The sequence below is a fragment of the Tupaia chinensis genome, unplaced genomic scaffold (assembly GCF_000334495.1).
Source record: "Tupaia chinensis unplaced genomic scaffold, TupChi_1.0 Scaffold000622_1, whole genome shotgun sequence".
NCBI lineage: Eukaryota > Metazoa > Chordata > Mammalia > Scandentia > Tupaiidae > Tupaia > Tupaia belangeri.
In genome coordinates this window covers 46,198-66,029 of record NW_006160142.1, presented here as the reverse complement: position 1 = coordinate 66,029, position 19,832 = coordinate 46,198, and the positions used below count along the sequence as shown (strand labels likewise).

Genomic DNA, 19,832 nt, shown 5'->3' with positions numbered 1-19,832 from the left:
CCAGCAGTTAGCGTAATGGCTATGTCGCTGGACTCCCACGTAGTCGACAGCGGTTCGCGTCCCAGACCTGGTGGCTTAAAACTCACGCCGGTTGCATGTGCATGCGTGCCCAAGATCCCGAGAGGAGAATGGAGGAGAAGGGATTGTGGCGTGACCATCCCCCCTGGGGGGTGTGATTTCTCGCTTTCTGTCTCTATGTCTCTCTGCGTCTGTCTGGCGAGCGCACGCGCCCTATAGCGAAAATCTCTCCAAAAAAAAAAGAAAAAAATTTTTTTTAATTTAAAGTAATATTGAAAGGAACAAAGCTACAGAGACCTAAAAGTCATTTAGTCTAATATCCTAAAGTGCAAAGGTAAATTTGGTGGGCATCTGAACATACTATTTATGTATAATATGATTTCAATACCTTGACTATAATCCATGGCAGTCATGCAGTAAATCTCCTAAAGTCAATTAAATTGCTTCACTGAAAAAAAAGTATTTTTTAAAAGTATATTCAAGATCATAAATAAATTTTAGTGGAGCCAGCTTAGTCTAGCGGCTAAGGGAGAAAGAAAGAGGTTCAAATCTTGGCCCCTTGAAAAATACACTGGGCACCTGTGTATGTGTTCCTAGAATCCTGACAAGATGGACAATTGGAGAAGAGATTGTGGCATGATGATGCCCATTAGGGTATACTATAACTCTCACTCTGATTCTCTCTGTGTCTCTCTTTGATGAGCATATGTGCTCTCTGACAAAAAAAAAAAAAAAAAAGGCAGGGTCTAAAAAAAAGAGAGAGAGAGAGAGAGAAAGAAAAAGAAATTATGAAAGGAAAAAAATGCTTAAAGTAACTGAAAAGCAAATTTAATAAAAACAATCATATCTTACTAATAGCCCCCTAATATTAAATTTGGAAAGGAAGAGTAAAACTTAGGACTCTATACTGAATTACTTGATATACTGATTTTATATGTAATTTTTTTAAGAGAGAGATTTTTGCTATAGGGCACATGCCCCTGCCAGAGACAGAAAGTAAGAAATCATCCTCTTTCCCCTTCCCCCCAGAGGATGGCTACACCACAATCCTTTCTCCCTCATTCTCCTTTCAGGATTTTGGGCACGTATACACATGCACCCAGCATGAATTTTAAGCTGCCAGGACTGGCACTCAAACTGCAGTCAACTACATGTGAGTTCAGCGATGTAACCATTATACCATCTGCTGGTCCTTGATTTTACATGTAATTTTAAAACCAAAACAAAAGTATGATTAATTTAATATAGAATCAAGTCCATTTTAAATAGGACTAAACTAACCTTATATGAACACTTACCTTAGAAAAAATACGTTAAAAATTTATTAAACAAATTATCTCCAGAGCATTTTAGAGAGTAACATTTAATAAGGGTCAATCTTACAGCCTAGTGGTTAAGGGAGCAGTATCCCACAGAGCTGACCATGGTTCAAATCCTGGCCCTGGTTTCTTGAAAAACACTCCAGACACTTAGGCTTATGTGCCCAAAATCTTGGGAGGATGAAGAAATGGAGAAGGGACTGAGGCATGTCCCTACCCATTGTGAGGGTACTCTCTCCCTCTCCCTGTCTCGCTCTAGTGAGGGCATACACCTTATGACAATTAAAAAAAAGAGGCTAACACTTACCATAATAAACCTTCAAGTTTCTCAACACAGATGCTCTTCGATTTACAATGAAGTTACAGCCCAATAACTTACGGTAAATTGAAAATATATTTTAAAAAATAATTATTTTATTTAACTTTTATTTATTTTAATTTGACAAGAGAACAGAGAGGAAGAGAGAGGGAAAGTGAGAAAGCAAGCCGCCAGGTCTGGGACTCAAACTACAGTTGGTCATGTGGGAGTCCAGCATCCTTAACCACCACATCACCTGCCAACCCCAACCAAAAATATGTATTTTTAAATTATTTTATCTAACTCCATTTATAGAAGGGACAGAGCAAGAGAGCAAGAGTGAGAGAGAAAGTGAGAGAGCAAGCCACCAGGTCCAGGACTCAAACCATGGTCCACCATGTGGAAGTCCAACGCTCTTAACTACCACACCACCTGCTGGGCCCCTCCAACTGAAAATATGTTAAGTCATAAATACATTTAAAGGGCCAGTCAGTAGCATGGTGGTTAAGATTGCTGGATCCCATGTAGCTGGTTGCATAACTGTACAAGGTCTGGTTTCAGTCCCAGACCTGGCAGCCTGAAAAATATGCCAAGCATGTGTGCATGCCCCAAATCCCAAGAATGGAAAAGAGATTGTGTGGCATAGCCATTCTCTCTAGGAGGGTGCTTTCCCACCTTCCCTATCACTCTCTCTGTCTCTCTCTGATAAGCACACTTGCCCTATAACAAAAAAAAAGTTTTGAGACCAGCAAATGGCATAATGGCTATGTCACTGAAGTCCCATGAAGTCGACCGTGGTTCAAGTCCCGGACCCAATGGCTTAAACGCACGCTAAGTGCATGTGCGTGCATGCCCAAGATCCCAAGAGGAGAATGAAGAAGGGACTGCGGCATGGCCATCCCCCCCCCTGGGTGGGGGAGTGATTTCTCACTTTCTGTCTCTCTGTCTCTCTTTGCCTTTCTGGTGAGCACACACACCCTATGCCAAAAACCTCTCAAAAAAAATTTCATATGCATTTAATATACCTAACCTACTGAACATAACTAAACTTAGCCTACCTTAAATGTGCTCAGAACATTTAAATTAGCCTACAGTTGGACAAACCCACTTCTTAAAAGTCTATTTTATAATAAAGTGGTGAATAAATCATGTGATTTATTTAATACTATACTGTAAGTGAAAACAAGAATGTATAGGTACTCAAAGTCCATTCTACAGAATGTATATCATTCTGCACCACCTAAAGTCAAAATATAGATAAGCCATACCACCTAACCCCAGTCAGAATGGTGAAGATTAAAAAAAAAAAAAAAAAAAAAATAAATATGTAAATAGAAAAAAAAAAAAAAAAAAGGTAAGTGCTGAATGAGATGCAGTGAAAGGAGAAAACTCCTACACTGTTAGTGGGATTATAAATTAGTCCAGCTACTATGGAGAATAACATGGAGGTTCCTCAAAGACCTTCAAATAGAACTACCATATGATCCAGCAATTCCACTCCTGGGTATCTACCCAAAGGACAGGAGAACGCTCAATTGGAAAAGCGCTTGCACATCTATATTCATTGCAGCATTATTCACGATTGCTAAGACATGGAACCAACCCAAATGTCTACAAACGGATGAATGGATTGAAAAAGTGTGGCACATACAATCCATGGAATACTATTCAGCCATAAAAAAAAACAAGGCCCTGGACTTTGATAGAAAGTGGATGACTATGGAAGATCTGGTGCTGAGTGAAGCAAGTCAGGCTATGAAAGACAGATATTGCACGTCTCCCCTTAACATACACAGACTGTCAGCACTCTATGACAGAGACTCAAAGACTGGAGAACATACAAGCATTGAAAATTGTTATCGACACTAGAGCCAAAGTGGAAAGAGTAGGGGAGGGGAAGAAAGGAAATTTGGGGAAAAAATGGAGAGGCAAGGCATTTGTGGGATGCAGATATGGTTTATTATTTGTTGATGAGGATGTGCGTATGTTCTCAACTGGGCTGGACTGAGGTGTGTGTCACACTGGGTAAAGTCTCTTTAAAATACAAATGATGTTGGGACCAGTAGTTAGCGTAATGGCTATGTCGCTGGACTCCCACGTAGTCGATCGCGGTTTCAATCCTGGACCCAGTGGCTTAAACTCATGCCCGGCGCGTGTGCGTGTATGCCTAAGATCCCAAGAGGAGAATGGAGGAGAAGGGACTGCAGCGTGGCCATCCCCTCTGGGGGGTGATTTCTCGCATTCTGTCTGTCTCTGTCTGTCTGGCGAGCGCACACATCTTATAGCAAAAATCTCTCAAAAATATATATATAAATGATGTATAGCAATTAAATGTATAAATAATTAAAATTAATAAATAAAAAATTATAAAATAAAAATAATTTAAAACACACTAGAAAAAAGAAACACTTACTCCAGTTTATAAGTTGTTATTCTCGATACTGCTAATAAAAAAAGAATTTAAACTAAAAAAAAATGTAGATAAGCCACTATAAACTAGGAATCATTAGTAAACTTACATACAATATAATCTGAATTCTAAATAGTGCCATCAGTTGACACTATGAGTAAAGTAATATAGTGGTCACCACCAGCAGACAGGATTAGCACTGAGTGGATTTTAGTACCACTGGATAATTTAAGAAATATTGGAGAGAAAATAGCTGTGTTTTTTTGTTTTGTTCTTTTTGTGTGAGGCAGGAGCTAGATTTATGTTTGTGGTGGATTTCTGGTGTTTTATTTTTTGACCTGTTGAGTTTGAGATGCCTGTGACATAGCTAAACAAAATGGATATCTGAGATACATAATCTAAAGTTCAGGAAAGAGGTCTGATCTGGTTAGATAGAAAAGTGAAATCTGAATTATCTCTAAAATCTATCCATCTCTCTTTATTTCACAATAATCCACATCAATATCATCTTTCATCTAGACCACTCCAAAGGGAGTATACACGAATGGAAATCTCTACAGCTGCATTCTGTACAACCATATGGAGTGGCTCTGACAATATCCTCCTAAATTAAGCCTTCTTACATTTATGCCTGACCCTCTCTTAATCTGTTCTCTATAAAATAGCTAAACCAATCTTATAGATTATAAATCTGGCCATGTCCCCTTCCTACTAAATTTATCAAAGGGACCCCGAGGTAAAAATCCGTAACACTGTATACAAGAATTTATGTATGATTTAGCCACTGTCTACCCCTCTGGACACATCTTTTGCCTCTTGTTCTTTTCACTTCAGATGTCTGAACAGGCCATGCTTTCTCCTTCTCAGCCTTTACAAATACTATTCTCTCTGTTCTTTTTTTTTTTTTTTTCTCTTTTTTTGAAGAGGTTTTCTATAGGGCGCGTGCGCTCACCAGACAGAGAGAGACATGGAGACAGAAAGCGAGAAATCACCCCCCAGGGGGGATGGTCATGCTGCAATCCCTTCTCCTCCATTCTCCTCTCAGGATATCTTGGGCACGCGTGCACACGCGACCGGCATGAGTTTAAGCCACCAGGTCCGGGACTCGAACCACGGCCAACTACGTGGGAGTCCAGTGACATAGCCATTATGCTAACTGCAGGTCCCACTATTCTCTCTGTTCTGTTATTCATCATTCACAAGTAAAACTTAAAAATCTTTTTTTTTCTTTTTAAGAGTTTTTCATATAGGGCATGTGTGCTCACTGAAGAGACAGAAAGTGAGAAATCACCGGTCCCCCCTGCCCCCCGAAAGGCCATGCCGTAATCCCTTCTCTTCTGGGGATTTTGGGCACATGCGCACGCACGCACGCACGTGCACACACACACACACACACACACACCTGATGTGTGTTTAAGCCACTGGGTCCAGGACTCAAACCTTGGTCAAGTACATGGGAGTCCAGGACGTAACCATTATGTCATCTGCTGGTCTCTCAATTTAAAATCCTAAGGGAAAAATTCTCCAACATCCCAGGTCACGAAGGGCATCCAGTTCTATTCCCCCAGTGTATTGTGCACTTTTACCATACCTGAAATGGCTTAATACATTATCTTTCCTGACTCACTAAGAGCTCATTTAGAGGACAACTATTTGTTTTGTTTACTGCTCAAATATCTGTTATCTGACAATCTTGTTTCTATAATAGTTCAAGAACATAACTTTTACATCTGTAAAATGTGATGGTTGATCTTTATTAACAATTATTTAAATGTTAATCAATACTGAAATTAAAATATTACTACAATAGCTTGGGGTCAGTAGGTGGCATGGGGTTAAGGTGCTCGATTCTCCCATGGCTCACTGCGGTTCAAGTCCTGCACCTGGTGGCTTGAAAATCACACTGGACACGTGTGTGCATGCCCCAAATTCTGAGAAGAGAATGGAGGAGAAGGGACTGAGGCAAGGCCATCCCCCTTGGGTGGTGATTTCTCACTTTCCCTCTCAATGCTTTTGTCTGTCACTCTCTGGAAAGCACATGTGCCCTATGGATAAAACCTTTAAAAAAAAAATTACTCGCTGTCCAGTAGTGCATACATGTAAGACCTACACTTTCTATGTGTACAATTCCAATGTGTGTGTACGTATTCTGTACACTCACACATATACATACATATATATTCTACACACTCACACAGATATAGAATGAAAAAGCTGGCATTTTCTTATATAAAAAAGCATTCACTGGGAACCAGCAGTTAGCGTAATGGCTATGTCACTTGACTCCCACGTAGTCGACCATGGTTCGCGTCCCGGACCCGGTGGCTTAAAACTCATGCCGGGCGCGTGTGCGTGCGTGCCCAAGATCCCGAGAGGAGAATGGAGGAGAAGGAATTGTGGCGTGACCATCCCCTCTGGGGGGTGATTTCTCGCTTTCTGTCTCTCTGTCTCTGTCTGTCTGGTGAGCGCACGCACCCTATAGCAAAAAAAACCTCTCCAAAAAAAAAAAAAAAGCATTCACTGAGTGCTCATTGATGTCAGTTACCTTTTAAAATAATTTACTAATATTAGTTATTTTAATTTTCATATCAACCCTATCAGGTAGTTGCTATTATTAGTATCCATTCTATATATGGCAAACAATACAAAATGGAATGCCCACAACTGCAAGTATGGCTACAGAGCTCACACTCATCCCTATCACACCTGCTACCATACTGCCTAGACTGCTTCATAAGTATAAAAAATTGAAAAAAGGCACAGATGGCACTAATCAACATATCTTACTCAACTTATACACTGTCAAGCTAATGCTCCTCTACTTGAAGTTAGTCTAAACTATACTAATCTTGTTTAAACACTTCTTATGCATTTCTCTCTGGATATGGTTGCTCCTGCAAGTCTACACCTGAAGCGTCATCTTCCCTACCATTATTCTTTCAAAACCCTAATATTTAAGGACTGACTTAATACAACTCCTTCGTATATTTCCCTAGCCAATTTCTTCTATTAGGAAGTTTAGCCTCTCCTACATTTGTATATCCACTTTTTACTGTACTTGTATAAACAACTCACAAGAAACAATAGCTTTTTAGAGATACTAAAGTTCTACATCTTACAAGGTACTTAATCCAGACCAAGTCAAAGCTATTGTTAACCAAAGAAAAAAAAGAAAGAAAGAAAGAAAGAAAGAAAGAAAGAAAGAAAGAAAGAAAGAAAGAAAGAAAGGTAGATTGATTGATTCAGCATCCCTAAGCAGAAAATTTGAGGAAGTACAACATGGCTCTATCTTACAGCCAACTAGATCAGAATGCAAAGGGAAAATTATATCCAAATTACACCACATCATTTTCTTTCAAGTAAACAAAGGAGACATTTTAATCAAAGTATATGAAATAAAAAGTTGAAGGATAAAATAAGATATTCATTAAAATATTTACTGAGCAATTTACCATTCATTCAAGTACAGAATTCTATCCTTGATTTTGTTTTCCATCCTGCTCTGTGATTTTTTCATATCCTAAGTTTCAGTTCTCCACTTAAGAATTACTTTCTGGACCAGCAGTTAGCATAATGGCTATGTCGCTGGACTCTCACGTAGCTGACTGCGGTTCAAGTCCTGGACCCAGTGGCTTAAACTTATGCCGGGCGCTTGTGCATGAGTGCTGAAGATCCCAAGAGGAGAATGAAGGAGAAGGGACTGTGGTGTGGCCACCCACCCTGGAGGGTGATTTCTTGTTTTCTGTCTCTCTGTTTCTCTCTGTCTTTCTGGAGAGCACACGTGCTCTATAGCAAAAAACCTCTCAAAAAAAAAAAATTACTTTCAAAACAGTATTACCACTAAAGAAAAATTTTAAGATATTTTAATTCCAGAGCTGGCCCCTCACCCAATGGTTAAGCCCCATCCATGGGGAGCCAAATCCCATCATGATCAACCACACTTCAAATCATGGCCCTGGTAGCTTGAAAAATACCAGTGCAGGGAACCAGCAGTTAGCATAATGGCTATGTCTCCGGACTCCCACGTAGTCGACCACGGTTCACTTCCCGGACCCGGTGGCTTAAAACTCACGCTGGGCATGTGTGCGTGCGTGCCCAAGATCCCGAGAGGAGAATGGAGGTGAAGGAATAATGGCGTGACCATCCCCTCTGGGGGGTGATTTCTCGGTTTCTGTCTCTATGTCTCTGTCTGTCTGGTGAGCGCACGTGCCCTATAGCAAAAACCTCTCCAAAAAAAAAAAAAAACCAGTGCACATGTGTGCTCCAAATCCTGACAGAATGGAGAAACAGAGGTTTCTCCATGGTGTGACTATGCCCCATGGGGTGAGGAGTGCTTCTTTCCTCCCTACCTACCACATCTCTCTGTCTCTGGCAAGTACATGTGCCTTCTGACAAAATTTTTAATCCTATTTGAACAATGTGTTATTTGAAAGTAATAATTAAAGAAAGTCTATACTAAACTCATTTGTATGAAGTACTACTAATAGAAAAGCTTATAAAAACACGTAAGATGCAGGCCAGCAGGTGGCAGGGAGATTAAGGTGGCTGGATCCCTGATGGCCAACTTTATGGTTCAAATCTCAGATGATGGAGCTTGAATCATGCCAGACTCGTGTGTGTGCCCAAAATCTTGAGGACACTAGAGAAGAATGGACTGCTGCACAGCTATCCCCCCAGAGAGTGATTTCTCACTATTCCCCCACCCTGTGAACACATGCATCCTATAAATTAAAAAAAGAAAGAATAGAAAAGACCAGCAGATAGTGTAATGATTACATCGCTGGACTCCCATACAGTCAACTACAGTTTGAGTCCTGGACCCGGAGGCCTAAACACACTAGACATGTGTGTGCACCCAAGATCCTGGGAAGAGAATGGAGAAGGGACTGTGACATGTCCCTTCCCTGTGGGTAGGGTGACTTCTCACTTTCTGTCTCTGTCTCTCTCTGGTGAGCACAGAAATGTCTCTCTTAAAAAAAGGCCCTAGGTGTGCATAGTGAATATTATACACACTGGAATTACGGGGTCATCAGAAAAGTCATAATTTATTTTTCTAGGTTTTTCTATGCAAAAATGCATCATGACTTTTCTGACAACCCCAAAGATGTTAAAGCACTAAAACAGTATACTTGCAACAAATACCATGATCTTTTCACATGTTTCCCAGAGGATCTTTTAATGGTTCTTAAATGCTATCTCAACTCATAAGAGATAATCAGGAAAAAACAACAGGTTAAGAGCTTTCTGAAAGGTAAATCAGCAGACAATATTATGTGGCAATAAATTCAAAAGAAATGAAAAAGTAAAGCTTTGCAAAGATTTTAGGAAAAAAACATATGCCACTCCCCAAATTAAAATACTAGAAATGTTTATGTGAGGATGATATCTGTACTGGCAACAAACTTTTGATTCTTCATGAATCGTTACATAAAAAACAGTAGAGAGGAAACACAAAAATTCACTGATAATATTTGTAACAAAACTATTTGACAAAGCCTCCCCACCAACCCCAAATAAAAGGACCGAAACAAACCACCAACAGCCACAGACTTATCTTCTACCAATGTCTAAGTGAGAGAAGAGAGAAGAAAGCCATAAGAAATCTGAAAGATGAAAACAGAAGCAGAAAACAGCCAGCAGGTACTCTCTGAAAAGCATGAGACAATTCATGAACAGAAGCTGAAACTACCCCAACAGTGGGGTAAGTGCAAGGGTATGTCCATAGTAAGGTTTATAGGCTTTGAGCAGTCTGGTCCCTTTGAACTCTTGAAACAGACCCAAGGGGCTCTCTTTCCAAGCAGAGCCCCGTGCAAAACAGCTCAATAAAATTCATAGCAAATCGTAATCAGCAGATGCCGTAATGATTGCGTCGCTGGACTCCCACGTGGTCAACCGCAGTTTCTAGTCCCAGATCCTGCTGCTAGAGACTCACACCAGGTGCGCGTATGAGTGGGTGTGTGTATGAGCATACCCAGAATCCCAAGAGGAGAATGGAGAAGGGACTGAAGTGTGGCCATCCCTCCAGGGGGTGATTTCTCGCTTTCTGTCTCTGTCTCTCCAACCAGCATTCACACTCCAAAGCAAAAATCTCTTAAAAAAAAAAAAATCATAGCAAACCAAGAAAACAATTTTCCCTCACTGTTTCATACTGATGGTTGACAAAGAGGACAATAAATTAAAAGCCTACTGTCATATTAGATAGGACCTACCTGTTTTTTTCTCACATGTAGCATGTGCATAAAATATATTTTAATATTTACTCTTTCTAGAAAAAATTACAGGTAAAAATGTGCAAAAGAATTATTAGTTAAGAAATACTTTGTCGGCCCATATGATCAACAAAGACATAGTGTAGGCCAACAGGTGGTGTAATTAAGGCACTGGACTCCCACATGGCCAACCACGATTCAAGTCCTGGATCTGGCAGCTTGCTTTCTCACTTTCCCTTTCTCTCTTTCTCTGTGTCTCTCTATGGCAAAATTAAAATATAATAACAAAATTAAATAAAAAATAATTCCTTTTTTAAAAAAGGAAACAAACAAACAAACAAACAACAACAACAACAAAAAACTGTAGGGCTGGCTCCATAACCTAGTTGTTAAGAGATCTAGTCCCACATGGCCAACATGGTTTGAATCCCAGCCCTGATGGCTTGAAAACCACACCAGGCACTTGTACATGTATGCTTAAAATCCCAATGGGATGCACAAATGAAGGAGAAGGAATTGGGCATAACCATACCCGGTTGGGGGGATGCTTTCTCCTTCTCTCTTTCTCTGTCTCTCCATCTTTCTCTGACAAGCACACTTGCCCTCTAGCAATTAAAAAATGAGAACCAGAAAAAGAAATACTCTACAACTACCAAGAAATCTCATCTTTCTTACAAGTAAACATGACCATCTCAAAAATAAATATAAGACCAGCCTCGTAGCACAGTCGTGAAAGCTATGGGGAAATCATAATCCATACAGCCAACCAGACCTTGAGTCCCAGGTCCAGTGACTTTCACCAGGGCACTCAGGATCCAGATGGGTTGGAGAATCAGGGGAAAATGGTGGCCAGTGGGTTTCATAAGGTTATGGTTATATGGTTCAAGTCCTCCTGGACCTGGCAGCTGAGCATGTGTGCCCAAAATCCTAACAGGAGACTAAAGAAAGGACTGCAGCATGGCCATCTCCCCGGGGAGGATGATTTCCCACTCTCTCCCACCCTCTCTCTCATGAGCACAGGTACCATATAGCAAACAAAATTTTTTAAAAAGAAAGAATTGTTGTGTGGCCATCCCCTCTGAGGGGTGATTTCTCACCTTCTCTTTTTCTCTGTCTCTCTGGCAAGTGCATGAGCCCTATAGCAAACAACAACAAAGAGAGAGAAAGAGAGAGGAAAGAGGAAGAATTAGAGGAAAAAAGATTGTAGCAAGGGCCAGCAGATGGCATGGAGGTTAAGGCAGCTGGATCCCATATGGTCGACAAAGACATAGTGTAGGCGAAAAGAAGAGCAAAATCTTACTTTACAAGAAATTACTATCCTGGTAATTTAACAGTAATACATCTACTTGAAAAGAAAGTAATTTTCCATTTTCTGTATTGGTAGCAAAAAAAATTGGCTATTTTTAGGGTACCTATATTTAAACATCATGGTAACAGCTTATCTTCTAAATGGCTAAATAAGAGATTTATTTAGGCTTTTAGGGCTTCAATAATTTCATGTTTGTAACTGTTAATGAAATCAAGACCTATGTAGGAAAATAGACAGATTTTACGGTTAAATCAGGCAGACTCCAGAGAAGTAGAAATGTCTCTCTTGTTCATCATTGTATTCTTAGATCTCAATGTAATAGATGCTCAATTGGTATGTGTCCAAGTTCAATGTCTACTTACGGAAAAGAAAAAAAATCAGGTCAAGAGGAATAAAAAAATACATGAATCAAAATTAAGTTTGGGTGTCTGACATGGGCTGCACTTAGATGCCTTGCTTCCAAAGAGTAATGTAAAAACAGAGGGAGAAAGAGGAATGAAATCTGGCAAAGACTTCTACCATGTGATCAAGGTTAACATCATCAGTTTTATCAAGTTGTTACTATATACCCTTGATATGATGTTATGAAAATGGCACTTTACCTCTGTCCTTCTCCCTAAATCCTGTAACTCTAGTCTAATCATGAAAAAAAAAAAATCAGACAAATCTCAATTAAGAGACATTCTATAAGAACTGTGACTACTTCTTAAAACTGCCATAGTCATCAAAAATAAGAAAAGTCTCAAATTGGAATTCTGGAACAGAAAATAGACATCTGAATAAAATATACAGTTAATTGCAACAATTTTGTTTCCTTAGTGATAATGTACCACAGTAATGTAAGAAGTTAACAATAGGGGAAACTGGGCAAGATATACTGTGTACTATTTTGCAACTTTTCTGTAAAACTATTCTAAGAGTTTATTTCAATGAAAAAAAAAGTTACAGTAAGGGAAATAAGTAATATAGTAATCAAAATCCCTTAGAAGGGAATGATGAGATTCTTTTCCTGCCCTTATATCTGGTGGCTTCTCACAGAGCAGTTATCAAGACCATATTACAGGCATTGTACAAGTCTATAGTATCAACTAGAAGTCACATGGAATCAAAGCAAATGCCACTTAAGTTATAGTTTCCCAAAAGTATCATTTTTAGCTCTCAACTTTTCAACTATTAACTCTATAATAAACATTTGCAACACTCAGCAGCTGGTGTGAAGGTTGAGGCACTGATCCCACATGGCCTCCTGCATAGTTCAAGTTCTAGACCCGGCAGCTTGAAAAACACACCAGAGGGACCAGCAGTAAGCGTAATGGCTATGTCGCTGGACTCCCACGTAGTCGACCGCGGTTCGCATTCCACACCCAGTGGTTTAAAACTCACGCCGGGCGCATGTGCGTGTGCGTGCGTGCCCAAGATCCCGAGAGGAGAACGGAGAAGGGATTGCGGCGTGGCCATCCCCCCTGGGGGGTGATTTCTTGCTTTCTGTCTCTCTGTCTCTCTCTGTCTATCTAGTGCATGCACCCTATAGCAAAAAAACAAACAAACAAACAAAAAAAAACCACACCAGGCATGTGTGTGTACAACCCCAAAATCCCGAGAGGAGACTGCAGGAAAAGGAACTGCAGTGTGGTTATTCTCCCTAGAGGGTGATTTCTCTCTCCCTCTGTCTCTCTATGGCAAGTACACACGTCCTATAACAAAAACTTAAAAAAAGAAAATTTTACAACACTAGTTGTCACCACTATATTATTCCAAACTTCTATCTCTAGTCACTGAGGGTCATGTTCACTTTGCAATATCCCACCCGCCTTGCACTGAGTTAACTAAACCCACACCATCTTCTTGATAATAAACACCCTCCCAAACCTATCTCTGTTATTAATTTTTCCCCTCAGTAGATCTCTCTCCTTCTAATTCCTCTCCATTCCTATAGTTAGTCCTCACAGTACAGTCAGATAAAAACTTTCCTCAAATAAGAATTTTTCCAATCTTACCACACAGCTCAAATGCCATCTTACTTTTTGGCACTTATCCATATTTAAATTCAGAAGTGATTTTTTGTTTGTTTGTTTTTTAAGAGTTTTTTCTCCTTTTTTTTTTTTTTGCTATAAGGCGCGTGCTCTCGCCAGACAGAGAGACAAAGACAGAAAGTGAAAAATCACCCCCAGGGGTGATTTCTCTTCCATTCTCCTCTTAGGATCTTGGGCACGCATGCATACGTGCCTGGCGTGAGTTTTTAGCCACCAGGTCCGGGACGTGAACCGTAGTTGACTACGTGGGAGTCCAGCGACATAACCATTACACTAACTGCTGGTCCCCAGGAGTGATGTTTTTAAGGTCATTCATCATTGGTTATTCTTTTGTACCCACAAGAGAACCCTTTTAATCCAACTTGCCACCTCCTACCGTAAGTCCTGCCTTTCTTTTATTCAGAAAATAACCAAATAGTCATCTAAATGTGTAATATATATCTGAGGAAATAAAATACCTCTAAATAGTAGAAGAGCTTATAATCTACTTGGAGTAATAAAATCTAAAAGGTAACCAACAAAGAATACAGATTGTCCTGTTCAGTATCCTCAAGATAACAGTACTTAACACATAAGTGTTCAAAAATATTTATTAAATAAAAACAAGGCAGTACAGAATGCTACAGTCCAAAAGAATTATACGCTGTTGGAGAAAGGAAAGAATTTTCAGTTAGAGGAATAAATGTGGGTCTAAAATTCTATGATTCTAAGGCTCTCAGGGTAATCAAGATTTTAGTCAGCCAGGGGTCATATAGTGACATAGTGATAAAATGTGACACTCTGTGAGGCAACCCCACATGAGGAGGTTCCCAGTTCAAGACTGGAGACCTCCCTGGGTAAGCAGGGCACACTTGCCAATGATCAAGGACTGGCTAAGGCTAGGGGTAAATCACAATGTCAGAACATGTTGGGGCTGGGGGGACCAGCAGTTAGCGTAATGGCTATGTTGCTGGACTCCCACGTAGTAGACCGCGGTTCAAGTCTGGGACCCAGTGGCTTAAACTCACGCCGGGCCTGTATGTGTGTGTGTGTGTGTGTGGTGTGTGTGCCCAAGATCCGGAGAGGAGAATGAAGAAGGGATTGTGGCATGGCCATCCTCCCTGGGGGGTGATTTCTCGCTTTCTATCTGTCTGTCTGTCTGGTGAGCACACACGCCCTATAGCAAAAACCTCTCAAAAACACCCACTAAAACAAAAAACCCATAAAAAAAAAAAAAAAAAAAAAAAGAACATGTTGGGGATGTTATCTCATTGTCTCTCCCTGTGTTTTTCTCACTCATGAAAGGTAGAAATACATAAACTTTAGGCCTCGACCTTGAATAAATTTTTCCTCAGTAGAGAGGAGTACAGAGTATTTATAACAGAAAAATGTTAGCTCAATAAAGATATGAAGAAGCAAAATAGTACAGATAAAAGTAGTGAATAATGAACAGTTCTTAAAAGTTAGTGAGAAATGGGCTGAGGAGCCCTCCTTGTCATGAACCATCAATAAAGTACACTGTATCAGCCAAAAAAAAAAAAAAAGTTAGTGGGAGAAGACTGGAACCAAAGTTTAAAAAGTCTTGAAAAGAATTTAGTATGAAAAAAATAAAGAAAAAATAAAAGAATTTAATATAATTAGGAGTGTTAGTCATTAGAGTGATTTAATCTTCAGGAAGATTAATCAGAGTAATATTCTTACACTTTTGAAAGCAATAGTTTTACTTGCCCTAAGGAGCATCCTCTATTTAAGCCCACCAAGGTCTATCTCTTAAGTCTTATAGTACCTGCCTATATCAGCCTAGTTTAACTTCTAATTATATCCTCTCACATTGTAACCTCTTTTACATGTGTACCAACCTCTTCAACTTAAGGATAAAGATCATGGGACCAGCAGTTAGCATAATGGCTATGTTGCTGGACTCCCAGGTAGTCGATCGTGGTTCAAGTCCCAGACCCGGTGGCTTAAACTCACGACGGGTACATGTGCGTGCATGCCCAAGACCCCAAGAGGAGAATGGAGGAGAAGGGACTGCGGCGTGACCGTCCCCCCTGGGGGGTGATTTCTTGCTTTCTATCTTTCTGTCTGTCTGTCTGGCGAGCACGCGCGCCCTATAGCAAAAACCTCACCAAATAAATAAATAAAGGTCATATCTTGGACCTCTTTTTCTGAAGAATTCTTTATTTAATTTTATTTACTTATTTTTAATTTGATCAAAGAGAGCGAGAGAAAGGGGGAGAGAGAAAGCAAGCTGCCAGGTTTGGGACTCAAACTGCAGTTGACCATGTGGAAGTCCAGCCCCTTATACCTCTTTTATACCCCTAAGAAATCAGAGAAGGGGGACCAGCAGTTAGCGTAACGGCTATATCGCTGGACTCCCATGTAGTCTACTGTGGTTCGAGTCCTGGACCCAGAGGCTTAAAACTCAGGCCCAGCGCGTGTGCATGCATGCCCAAGATCCGGAGAGGAGAATGGAGGAGAAGGGATTACAGCGTTCCCCACAGGGGGTGATTTCTCCCTTTCTCTCTGTCTCTCTCTGCCTGTTTGGCGAGCGCAAGCACCCTATAGCACGAACCTCTCCAAAAAATATGCACAAACCTCTCCAAAAATAAATAAATAAATCAGAGAAGGTGGCCGGTACATGGTGTAGTGGTTAAGGCACTAGACTCCCACATGGCCTATCACGGTTTGAATCCCAGACCTGGTAGCTTGCTTTCTCGCTTTCCCTTTCTCTCTCTCTGGCCAAATTTAAAAAATTAAAATAATAAATAAAATTAAAATAATTCTTAAAAAAAAAAAAGAAATCAGAGAAGAATTAGGCCCTCAAAACTATTTTTGGGTAGCCAAATGGTGAAGCAGTGGTAAAAAAACAACAACCACAAAAACATGACACTGCAAGGCTGACACACACGGGAAGGTTCCAGGTTTGTGTCCAGAAACCTACTTGTGTACACTGGCACACACGTGCCTATGATCCAGGGCTGGCTGAGGCTGGAGGTAGATTGCCAGGTCAAGATCCTATTGTGGGTACTGAGTCACTCTCTCTCATTCACAGAAAAAATAAACAAACTTAATAAAAATAACTATTTTTGGAGAACATTTTTATGTTTATGTAAAACCCAGCTGCTGGGGGACCAGCAGTTAGCGTAATGGTTATGTTGCTGGACTCCCACGTAGTAGACCGCGGTTCACGTCCCAGACCCAGTGGCTTAAAACTCACGCTGGGCGCATGTGCGTGCATGCCCAAGATCCCGAGAGGAGAATGGAGGAGAAGGGATTGCAGCGTGGCCATCCCCCCTGGGGGGGGATTTCTCGCTTTCTGTCTCTCTGTCTGTCTGGCGAGTACACACGCCCTATAGCAAAAACCTCTCCAAAAAAAAAAAAAAAAACCCGCCTGCTAAAATAACAATAATCTAAAAGCAATAAAATAAATATTAAAAATACATGGGGCCAGCAGGTGGTGAGGTGGTTGAGGGCATTGGAGTCACACATGGCCAACTGCTGTTTGAATCCCAGACCTGGCGGCTTGCTTTCTCACTTTGTCTCTTTCTCTCTCTCTGTCCCTCTCTGGTCAAATTAAAATGAATAAATAAAGTTAAATAAGATAATTCTTTTTTAAAACATACATAAAGGGAACCATCAGTTAGCGTAATGGCTTTGTCACTGGACTCCCACGAAGTCGACCGTGGTTCACATCCCGGACCCGGTGGCTTAAAACTCATGCCGGGCGCGTGTGCACGTGTGCCCAAAATCCCGAGAGGAGAATGGAGGAGAAGGGACTGCGGCGTGACCGTCCCCCCTGGGGGGTGATTTCTCGCTTTCTGTCTCTATGTCTCTCTCTGTCTGGCTGGCGAGCGCACACGCCCTATAGCAAAAATCTCTCAAAAAAAAAAAAACATAAAAAGTAGCTTAGCAATAAGCTGCCATAAGAACAAGATATAGTCCTGTTTAGGAAGTACTTATTAAGGTTTCGTTTTGACAGATTTCATAGTAAACAATGTAAGTTGGTTATATTCACAAATATGTTCCCAGTACTTCTTGCCTTATACAAGTATTTCATCACTTCAATTACCTTTCATAACTAAGCATTGCTTAGTGGTCAGCACTTACTCTTTTCTTAATTGTATTATCTTTTCTGCCCTGAAGCCCAGAGTATCTCTTCAATATAACTTCACCTATTGAACTCCACTATTAAAAATTAATTATAATTAATTAATTAATTAAAATAAGTTGTGTTACAGTAACTTTTCTATGCACTTCTTTTACAAAATTTAAATATTTCCTGTGGTTAAGCATTCTTCAAGTAAAACTGATTGAAATAAAAACATAAGCTACAAAAGCAATTCTAATCTACCAAAGCATTCAAAAAATGAAACATAATGTATTAGCAATCAAGTGTTGTATTTAAAATCTTCCAAACTCTCCAAATAGTTTGCTGTATCTTCAACTCATTTTTTGTAGTCTAAAAATTACTTCCATTCCCTTAAAATACGTTCATGTTTAACATTTACATCACTCTTAATCTCTCAGTATTGTTCCCAAAAAACACACCAATACAACTAGCATTTATTTCACTCCTAAAAAATTGTATTTATAAATTTTAGGTAATAATTTTTATGCAAAATGAAAAATATGAGTTTTCCTAAAAGTATCACAAATAAATCTGGAATATGATTTCTGATGCTTACATGAGAATCTCCTATTAATGATTTTTAAATCCAAATGATTTATTTTTCCTAGAGTTGGGCATCTCTATAATGCACTATTGTATCCTTCCCCATCAGTCTTGATTACCTATTACGGCTGAGATTTTAAAGATGAATCATCAAAACAGCAGAGTAAGGCAAAAATGTCAATATATACCTTGTGAGGACTGCAAGGATACAGAGATAAGTCTTAAGATTCATATGGTACAGTTACAGACATGAACGGTTCTGCTTTTTCCACTTCCTCTCTCACATAGTACCAAGATAAATGTACATGCGAAGACACAGCAGGGTTACAAAGCCCTTGGCTACCAGTGAAACCCCAGCTCCTAGCGCCACTACAGCTCTCTTTGGCACTCAGCCGGCCACGTGGCTGTCACAATCAGAAGGAAGATAAGGAGAAACAGTATCAACTAACCTGGAAAAGAATAATCACCCTCCTCCCCTCAACCCGGAGTCGGGGTAGAACAAAGTCTGTATCATTTCTTTGAGCGTTAAGACTTTTTTTCCGCGTAAGAAGAAAACAAAGTAGAGGAACTGCGTTAGAGACTTTAAAGCAGAAATCAAGTGCAAGAAAGTCCAGTATGTAGCTCCCCAACGAACTCGACACCCCAACTGCAGTGAGCTTTGATAGAACAGAGGCATTCTGCAAAAGGAAGAAGGGGGTGGAGTTAAGGAAGAGTGGAGGTTGGAGTACTGTACACTTGGGCTGTTTCCCCCTGACTCCCACTGTCCTCCTGGGTTCCAGACAGGCTGCAGCAGCGGGGCAAACTCCGAAGATTGAAGGGCCTCGGCCACCGCAGACCTCTCACCCCGCCAGGAAAGAGATGACTCGAGGGCAGAGGTAACCAGGGCCCTAAAGGAGATGGTGAACAGGAAGTGTCCACATTGCAGTACGGAAACACCAACAACCCACCAAGACAGCCTCTCTCGGAGGCCCCCACGATGCCTGCTGGAGGGAAGGCAAGACAGTACCGGAGTCACCCCCATACGGGACTCGCCCCTGTGCCCGCGTCCCCCCAACGCGCGGCCGCCCTGCAGCCCGAAGTTCACGCATGGCCGCGCCCGGCGCCTTCCCGGGCACTACTTTGCCGGGCCCAGCCAGTCCCGCCTGCGGCCGGACGAGGACTCCACGCCCCGCACGTCTCACTCCACTCGGAGCGGGAGGAGGGGACATTGCAAAGGCTCCCGACGGGCTGGGGTACTTCCTCTAACAGCGGACACCCTCAAGTCGATCCGGATTCGTCCCCCGGGCCACCTCCGAGCCTGCCCAGAGAGCCGACACCCCTCGCCGTGGTTTCGGCCGCGCGACACCCTCTCCCGGGCGGTCCTCACCTTTCGGGAGAAACTCCTAACTCCTCACGAGACCACACGCCCCTCATTAGACACCCCGGGGCCCACGCACGACTCGGGCCGCGCGCGGGGGAACACCCCCGCGCCAGTGCCAATTCTTCACAGGACAAAAATGTCCGGACGAGTCACGGGACAGCCACCTCCGCGCCCCACGCCCGGCTTGGGCCGCCCGCGCTGCCTCCGCGCCCGCGCGCCGCT

The 19,832-nt window shown here is 41.3% G+C and overlaps 1 protein-coding gene across 1 annotated transcript in view; it reads right to left on the bottom strand.

The window, feature by feature from the left end:
• FOXN2 (forkhead box N2) overlaps positions 1 to 19,687 on the bottom strand; it is an 84,360-nt gene extending 64,673 nt beyond the window's left edge. The window contains exon 1 of the mRNA XM_006158999.3: positions 19,617 to 19,687. The gene's annotated coding sequence lies outside the window, so the exon portion shown is untranslated. The remainder of the gene's footprint in view (positions 1 to 19,616) is intronic.
• Positions 19,688 to 19,832: the final 145 nt, after the last annotated feature.